We start from the raw sequence: 9,578 nt of genomic DNA, 5'->3' as shown, positions 1-9,578 counted from the left end.
ATGCTTCCTTATTCATTTTCTCTATACCATTCATGATTCTCTTATCTCCCTACGTCATCTCTTTTCTAAATGAACAGTCCTAGAATCTCTCCTCAGATGGAAGCTGTTACATGCCCCTTATCATTTTTTGTTACCTTTCTCTGTACCTTTTCCAATTCTAATTTATCTTTTTTGAGATGGAATTGCCAGAATTGCACACAGTATTCAAGGTGGGCGTAACAGGGTTTTATACAGTGCCATTATATTTTCTGTCTTGTTATCTATCCCTTTTTTAATGGGGTTCCTAACGTTCTGTTAGCTTTTGTGACTGCTGCTGCAACTGAGCAGATTTTTTCGAAGAACTATCCACGGTGACTCCAAGGTCTCTTAAGATACTTCTGCAGGTACGTTGGGGCCTGCTTTCCAACTTGTACATGCTTCTACTTGTAGAAGTCAGGCAGAGCATCCAGGAATGAAGGGGTGTATCTTATTGCATTGCCTCAGGTTCTCCTGTGGCACTTTATTATCCAAACATGACATGACATGTCATCATGACATAACCAGTACATGGCTTGATTTAATAAATGTCGAGAGACTTCCCCTGAGAGACTGAAGAGAGGAAGTGCCATAGCACAGCAGCTGCCACTCTTTTGAGTCACTACAAGGGCTAGTGGTTGAAAATCTTGAAGATTGATGAAAGTCAGAGGTCATGTGGGCAGGTTGCCCATGAAAAAGGACAACGAGAAATGTTAGAACTGGGATAAAAGATGACAGGATCCCCTCTTCCTTAAATAGCCGGCTTTCTAGTTTGTGAAAAAAGTTCACGCTAAAACACCATGGGCCAGATTCTTATGTACTGCTCTGCCAATGCAAAGAGCAATGCAGATGCAAACAGACCTGTCTGACTCAAAGATAAGGAAAGCCATGTGAAGAAGCTGCTTCTATAAAAAGAAGGAAAGGGAATGAGTCACCAGCTGACTGATATTCACAAAATATCTCTACCCTGTTTTCCAGACCTCTGTTTTCCTCCCACAAGGTGACCCAAAGGACATGTTAAGAACAAGGGCTTTCCCCCGCAGATTAGATTTTGTTAGATTCAGTCTTTACAATATGTTCTTACAGGAAGAAGTTATTTGTTCTTCACCTGATATAATACTTGGTATTTTGGCATTTAAAATGGAGGGAGATGGCGCTCAGTGGTAATATGAGTGGACTGCATAGTAGCTGATGGGTCTCAGTCAAAACCAACTCTCCAATTGAAACAGTGGCTGTAATGGAACATGGTAGATAACTAAATGTGTTAAATTGTCAAGGGATAAGAGGGTAATTAACATCTTCACCCACTGTGTATGGGATTCCAACAGGGGTGCCCACAATATGTCCCCATTTACATGTTCTGGCATCCAAAACTATATGCACACATTTATCACCCACACTTTCCAGGTGCCAACACTCTGCAGGTACAGGTGTCTATATTCAGATTTGAACTGTTCTAACACCTGGGAACATTCAAGCACACTAAGTGTGAGAACCGGGGATTTAAAAAGAAAAAGAACACCACTAGCAAAATAGGCCCGAGAGTCAAAAGTAAAGAAGTGATTAAAATCCTTTGTCATGGCTGCTGCTTAAGGAAGTATTAATAGTGGCTCAGAAAGTAGATCAGAAGGAGGAAGCAGTGAGTGAGAATCACTGGGTCCAGTGGAAAACCACAATGCATAACTGGCATGTGGAACTCATTGGCATACCATATCATTGGGGCCAACAGTTCAATAGGATTAAAAAAGAACTAAATATTTGTATAGTTAACAGGAATATCCAGCAATTTAATAGCAAAAAATATTTTAAAAATAAACAATAATTTTGGAAAGGATATACACCCTTATGCCTTAGGGCAAAACCCATCTTATAACTATTGAGGATTAGGAGTACACTTTCCCTCTTGGTAGGTTATCCCATAGTTGCCTACTGCAGGCTTTCTTCCACCTTGCTCTGAGACAGCTGATATTGGTCACTGTCACAGACAACCCTGGAGCGGTCTGATCCAGTAGACAATTCTTATGTTCCCAATTACAAAACTCATTTGCTATGAGTTTTGTGACTGCAAATTGTAATCTTGCATGCAAGCAGGTGCTGGAATTTCCCCAAAAGGATGTGCAAATGTTTCCACCTGCAGTGTGCTCACAATTATTCATGTCCACAAGTGACAGCTGGATAGAAGTTTGGATGAAAATTTGGCCACAAAGTTCTGTGAACAACTCTTTAAAATGTGGCTATACCTCTTTTTTTCCCCTCCGGAGAATGGAAACATGACCTTTGAGTTCATTGTCAATGCCTCTTCTCCATCAAGCTATTTCCTCAGTGCATCTAAGCTCTGCCAGTTTAGAATTATTAACAAGGCAGGACTTTTTTTTTTTGAGAATGTAGGGTACATTATCACAACTCCAGGAAGAACTTTGTGACGAGCAATGTTCAGGAGGAATTTGACTGCTGGTGTGGCTAACCTAATAGAAATTCAGTTGTCCTGGCCCTACTGCCACAAACGTCCCGTACTTTCCTCATGCTGTCACTAAACCACTTACCCAATGATACCACATCATCCAGATCTACTGCCTGCTGTCTGAAAATTCATGCTATGATTATTTCATAATATGTTGGAGGCAGATTATCCTCTGATTTTTTCCATTTAAAAACCCCCAGCACTTAATTTTTTTTCTACAACACAGTTATGAAAGCAAGAAAAATGAAACATGGACTATAGCAGTGAAATGGTTAATCAGGAAGCAGTTCTATATAGAAAAAAAAGGCCTCTTAAGTTACTATAAACTCAAGAAAGACTTTTCTGTGAAGGATGAAATTAAGTTGTTTTAGACCTTCACTTTGATTTTACCGATCTAACTAAGGAAGAGGTATTATTATTTTCATACTAGGGGTTGATCTACTGAAATTACACATTGCCGGTCTGTCACTCACAATGACAACACAGACAAGGGATCTTCTTTGATCTCTAGACAGTTGAAGTTGCAGACAGGAGTCCACAGGGAAGATAAAGTTAATACTCCAGACCCCAAACCTCAGAAAATTCATGGCAATGGGAAGAAGAGATTATATGGCATACTTTGTGGATCATCTGTGACTGCCATTGATTTGCTTGCTAATAGCTATTATGATAAGAATCTGGTAAAGCTTAGAAGTCAATTACCAGCTGCACTGCTACCATTACATCACAGTTTAACTTAATTTGCAGACATTATGAAAATGAATCAGTTAGTTCTCCATATAGATTATAGTGGACAGATTCTCAGCTGTTGTAAATTGACAAGTAAAGTAAAGTTTGCGTTTTCATTTCACTGAACTCAGTGGAGAATGGAGCTATAGTAATTTACACCATTTGAGGATTTGGCCCAATGCATGCTATTTGAGATGACACATGGAATGGGGGAAGCCTGTAAAATGACAAATAAACACATTTTTCTCCAAATTTTGGACCATAAAAGGTAAATGGGGTTGTTTAAACATGAGGCAGAAAATTTACCAAAATGTTTTAAAAGGTAAGTCCATTTAAAACAGTCCATGGATCTACTCTTTGGATAGTGATTCACAGCAGCAGAAGTCACTATGTGGTTCCAATTTTCTGTTCTGCTGATATTTTCAAGCAAATATTGTACCAGTAGGCTTCTGAAGTGTGAATGTGAGTGTTACTGACAGCACATAAAACAAAACAATCAGTACATTGAACTCTTGATTTTTTTTTCTTTGTTTCTGGGAGATTTTGAAACTATGGCTTAATTCTCAACTTAAATTTTATAACACGTGTAAGAGATAATGGAAGAAATATACAAACCTACTGTTTGTTTCTATTTAGGAATGTATGATAGTCTGTTTATTCCCTTACTCCAGGAATTTCTATTTACTTAAAAACACAAGTGTTAATTGTAGACATGTACAAACACATGTGAGACAATAGATGTGGACACTGAGTGTCCTAAGTCATGTGCTTACTGACCAGTTGAGCCTTTCTGACAAGGTCACACACCCATCCATGGACTTTTAGAGGGGCACATCTGGGACCTTGTCAGAGGAAAATAAATATCCGTACACCCATTATGTTAAATGATGCAAAGTTAGTGATGGGGACAAGATAATAGAAGCAGCCAGGAGGTGAAGCAGTAAAGAGAAGCAGCTGTGTAGTAGGCAGGAAGGGGGAGGCTCAGGAGTAGGAAGTGACACTTTAAGGTATGCCACCTTCAGAGAGCCAACCTGCCCCTGTGATAGCAATTTGTGAGTCTGTGGCCCTCTGGCCTATTTCTCTACTAATCAAATCAAATCTGTGAACTCTTCGGTATTCCAAGTTTAGTTATTAATAGAAACTGCACTGAGCCAAAAACTACTGCTGAAAGGGCACCTAGGCTTTTGGAGGAGAGGAGAAAGGAAAGGAAACTTATATTGCTCAGGAAAAACTTTCAATAAACAAAATAAAAGGGTTAGAAAAAATAGCAATGTAAATATATTCAAAATATTAGAAGAAAGATGTATATTGCTCTGCCCTTGGTATTTTCTCTTATACTTTTAGTGATAGGACACATAGTATAAGCCAATCAAATTGATCAGCCCTTTTTAAAAAAGTAGATGAAATTTTAAATGAAAGAACCATCCTCTAATAGTTATTAGCCACACCACCTGTGCATCAGTGAGCTAATGCTGTACTTCTTGTGTGGAAGAAGACATGAGACCAAAACACTTCCAAGATATGCATCAGTCAGTCACCTATTAATTCCACGGTTTGACCCATTCCTACCTGGAGGGGAAGGAGGGGAATTTTCAAAGGCACAAATGAAGAGTTGGGCACCTAATTTTCAGTGGGAGTGGAGCAGCTAACTGCCCTTTGAATGTCTCCTTTATAGTCGATTAGCACCAAGCTCTCCTGCTCTTGCTGCCCCTCAGCTGACACCATCTGCTGTCTTCTTCTAGAACCTTCTCTCTGGGTCTCTGTGATATCACTGATTGGTATCAATCCCTTTAGCCAGAGTTTAAGCTTGTCCTGGCATAAAGAAATGTAACTAGCAGGTATTTATAGACAGCCCCATTCTTCTTGATGGTGGTTAACACAAATTTTTATTGCTAGACCGGACCAATCAGTAGAATGTGTACTGTTGAAAGACACCCAGAATTGGCAGGGGCATGGAGTAGACAACCCAGCATCTTTTCCATCTCAAATTTTTGCAAAATAAAGAGCCCTTCAGACATACTGGAGAGAACCCTTAGCAACTGGAAGCAAAACATGTTTTTGTTTTCCTCTCAAAGGAGGTCAGTGTAGAAGTTACTAAGAGAACATTCACATTTCTCCTGTGTTTTATATCGGAGGGAGGGAGGAAGGTCTATTTACTGCTTTTGTCATACAGCCAATTAGAGACTTAAAAAAAATATAAACAGTTTGAGGTGGTGTCACGATGACACGACGAATCCCGCAATTGGCTGCTGACAGGGGTCAAACAATCAAAGGCCCTGCTCTACTGCTGCCCTGTTTTTCTAGAAGCCAAAAGTGGCAATCCAGGTGGGAGGCCTGGGGTTGGGACTTCCCCCTTTGAGGCCAGAGAGAACACACACAGGCCCACTGTGAAGTAAGGTGCATGGTCTCTAAGAGAGGGTACTGGCTGCTGTCCTCTTAGTGTGCCTGCTGCCAGGTAATCCACAGAGTGGCCTTGGCAGCAGCCTCAAAGGGGTTATTTTGTTGCATGCCGTTATGATGGCAAGGAGCAGGGAACAGCCTTAGGGAGCAGTGAGAAGAGGAAACAGAAAAAGCAGGAGTAAATGGTAAACGGTGCTCTAGATTATGGAGGACGACAGTGGGCTTTCATCACACGGCAAAAGGTATCTATTATTAAAGAAAATTGCCAGTCTTTTCTGTAATTATTAGGTTGGCATGTTAGAGCAACGGTACATAAAATCATCATTTGTGTTCATGATCTTTAACAATATTATACAGCCCACAGCCAGAGCTGGGTGAGTTGTTAAAACTATTATGGGTGAGATTTTCAGAAGTGTTCAGCATTGCTCCTGCTGAAGTCAATGGGAGATTTCCCATTGACTTCAATGAGGGAAGACCCCATTGACTTCAGCAGGAGCAGCATAAAGCCAGTTCTGAGTGCATCTAAATGGCAATTCACTGAAACCGTGGAGGTTCCATGGATCCAGAATGGAATTTGGTGTGGGAGTGAGAGCACTACCCACACACTCCAGAATAGCCAATAGCCTAGTGGTTAGGACACTCAGATGGGATCTGGTTTGGGGTGTGTCTCATTTGGAGTAGGGACTTGAACCCAGGTTTCTCACATGCCAGGTGAGTGTCCTAATCATCAGACAATTGACTATTCTGGGGTCCGGGGTGGGGTCTCTCTCTCTCTCTCACTCTGGGGTTGCGAGTGGGGAAGTATTTACTAATAAAAGCATCCAAGGAAGGTATTTAGTGACCCAGAAATTTTGGTTAGGGCTCAGGCCAGAGGTGTTTGTTAATTTTAAGAGGAACCCCCCATGCCATTTGAACCTGGCCCTTGTTCCTGCTGACAGCACCTTGCAGAAGGGTTACAACTGAATAAGTGACCAGAACTATATTTGATGAAGTACCACATGACTTCTCCTCACTAAAGCAACTGAACTTTGTGTTGTGTCAGAGGGCACCTTGTGTGGTCATCTTTTGGCACTCACAAACAAGGGGCCAAAATAATCCCTGACTTCAGTGGAATTACACTAGGGATGAGTTTGGCTCAACAGCTTTAGCCATAGGACAACATTGTCTATTCAACATGGGTGAATCCCTTCTGTGTTAAGAAACAACTTCCACGGAACAGCTTGTGGCTTAGCTGCAGAAGATAACATAGTGCTTGACCTTTTTTGTTTTATTCTGTCATACTAGGCAGCTCCGTAAAACTTTAGATTAACACTCAAGCAATGGCTTTGATATCGGAGTGTCCTGAATTAGTCACTAGGAACATAAGAATCGCCATACTGGATCTGATCCAAGGTCCGTCTAGTCCAGTATCTGTTTCTGTCAGCAGCCAGTACCAGATGCTTCAGAAGAAGGTGCGAGAACCCCACAATGGGCAACTGTGGGATAATCTGCCCCCCACCCACCCACCCACCCAAATACAGGAGGTGAAGATGTGATATGATTTCTGAAAAAGTCCCTCATCCTGCTCTCTAATATTTACAGATTGGTTTACACCCTCAAGTTGTATCATAGCCAATGAGGTTAATCCAAGGCGTGATTATTGCTAGTTGAAAACTTATCCTTCCAAAATTTTTGTTAGCATTAATTGTGATAACTCTGGATATTCTTGTTATCCATATAAACGTCCAATCTCTTTTTGAACCTAGCCAAATTCTTGCCTACAACACCTTCCTGTGGCAATGAGTTCCACAGGCTAATTGCATGTAATGTGAAAAAGTATTTCCTTTTCTCAGTTTCCACCTTTTAATTTAACTGACTGTCCCCTGGTTTTTGTGTTCTTCTGCTTCATCTGAAGAGGAAGGCTCCTCCACCGCCCGAGGTGAATGGGCTCCTCATCTTCAAAATTCTCAGAATAAAAAGGGTGCTTGATCACTTTTATTTATTTAGGGGCTTTGGACATGCTTTGGTATTTTTAATTGGCTTGTCCAGCAGTGAGAATTTATTCTCAAACTCGACAGCAGGGAGGACAACCCCTCTACCAGGACGATGAGACTGACAATCAGTAACACTGTATAACATTCTGCTCTCAAGCACTGAGAGTCTGTCCCCTAAATTTCCCCTTTCACTATATCTTCTACACATTTCACCATAGTTCTCAGATACACTCAGCTAAAATATGAAGGCAAGAGTGCTGCTTGGGAATGAATCATGCAGCTGAAAATATCATGCACTGAATTTATGGAAGTTGACCATGGCTAAAAGACTGTTCTTCAGAACCATAGAGTTTGCTCATTCTTTATCTAAGGAGACATCTTGAATCATTAGCTATCTGATCTAGCTAGATTGCGGGAATGAGGGGAGGCAATCAACAGCCTCTTGCTATAAGGAACTTTCCTCTTATTTTACTGAGAAAATTCAAATACATGTGACAGGGTCCCATGCACTATGGGCAACACACTTGAATGGAAACACACTGTCCATTTTGTCCAATCCCACAAGATGAATGTCCTCAACTCCCACTGAAATCTATAGGAAATGAGTGCCCAGCACTTTCCAGAAAGAGCTCAACACTCTGTAGGATCAGGCCTCTGATACAGATCTTAAAGAGTCATGAGGGACAGCTGTTTCTTCTCCCCAAGAGCTCTGATAAGTGGATTCCCTCATGACGGCTCCTTTTCAATAGCCACCTACAACCTTTGGGGGACAGTGTGAGAGGGCATGGAGAACTGATCTACTGCCCTTCTGAGTAGTTCTCAATGCGTTTTTATAACCCCTGAACAGTGATCACATATTACAGTTTCTCGTGCCTGAGAAATGTTTTATAGCTAAATCACAGTCAGGAGTTATGGTACCATAGGTCTGCTTAATGAAGTACCTATTTTTATTTATGAGAATCTATTGAGATTAGCAGATTTTTAAAGCTTCTTCTTGCACAGTGTCCTGGTTAAACATCTACAGAGTGGAAATTTTCTTTAAAAGAAGCTTGCATCCTTCAGAAGTGATTCCCCTTGCAAGAATTCTACTTCCACTGGGAAACCTCATGCCCAATATTTATGTGATCAAATACAAGAGGTGAAGATGCTATATGATTTCTGAAAAAGTCCCCAATCCTTTTGATTTGGGAGATCTTACTGCCATGTTTCTACACTGGGGTGGGACAGTTTTTTAGTCCTGATATGAAATGATTGCACAGGAAAAACTAGCTTATCTGTTAGGGGCATCAAATTCAAGACTGCCCTTGAAGTTAATTATCAGGGGGTACTCGTGTTAGTCTATATCCACAAAAACAACAAGGAGTCTGGTGGCACCTTAAAGACTAACAGATTTATTTGGGCATAAGCTTTCGTGGGTAAAAAACCTCACTTCTTCAGATGTGTTTTTTTACCCACGAAAGCTTATGCCCAAATAAATCTGTTAGTCTTTAAGGTGCCACCGGACTCCTTGTTGTTCTTGAAGTTAATGTATTTCAGGATGGTGCAATTGGGCATCATATGCCAGTAGCACACAGTCAGAAGGAGGACAGTGATGACTAAGTCCTTGGACACTATCCCTGGCAGCTCACTGGAATGGTGTTTACTTTGAAAGAAGCTTTTTGTTTGCATTCCTAACTAATAACACTATTAATACCATATATCTATTTAGTGTCTTTCATCCAGAAGAATCCCAAAATGCTTTTCAATTTGTTTATAATATATAGGGATCACTCATTCATCAACGAAATACAGATGGAATTGAGTGTGGCAGCTTCTCTTTCCAGCAGCATATGAAACAGTTTTTAGGAAGGGAAGTGAAGAATGACTTCCATTTGGCACCAAAGAGTGAATCATTTTGGGTAGGAAGAGTGCAATTACCCAGTTTCGGGATATGGCCAGGGCAATGGTAAGTTGCTGTATGCAGACAACTAATGGCAAACTAGGACTGGGAAGTACCAGAG

At 40.9% G+C, this 9,578-nt stretch overlaps 1 pseudogene; it reads left to right on the top strand.

Moving 5' to 3' along the window:
- Positions 1 to 7,196: 7,196 nt before the first annotated feature.
- Positions 7,197 to 7,329, top strand: LOC112115729 (annotated as a pseudogene).
- The last annotated feature ends 2,249 nt before the right edge of the window (positions 7,330 to 9,578 follow it).

The sequence above is a fragment of the Terrapene carolina genome, unplaced genomic scaffold, assembly GCF_002925995.2.
Source record: "Terrapene carolina triunguis isolate 2854851 unplaced genomic scaffold, T_m_triunguis-2.0 Scaffold84, whole genome shotgun sequence".
Lineage (NCBI taxonomy): Eukaryota > Metazoa > Chordata > Testudines > Emydidae > Terrapene > Terrapene triunguis.
This window is presented reverse-complemented; position numbering and strand designations above follow the sequence as displayed.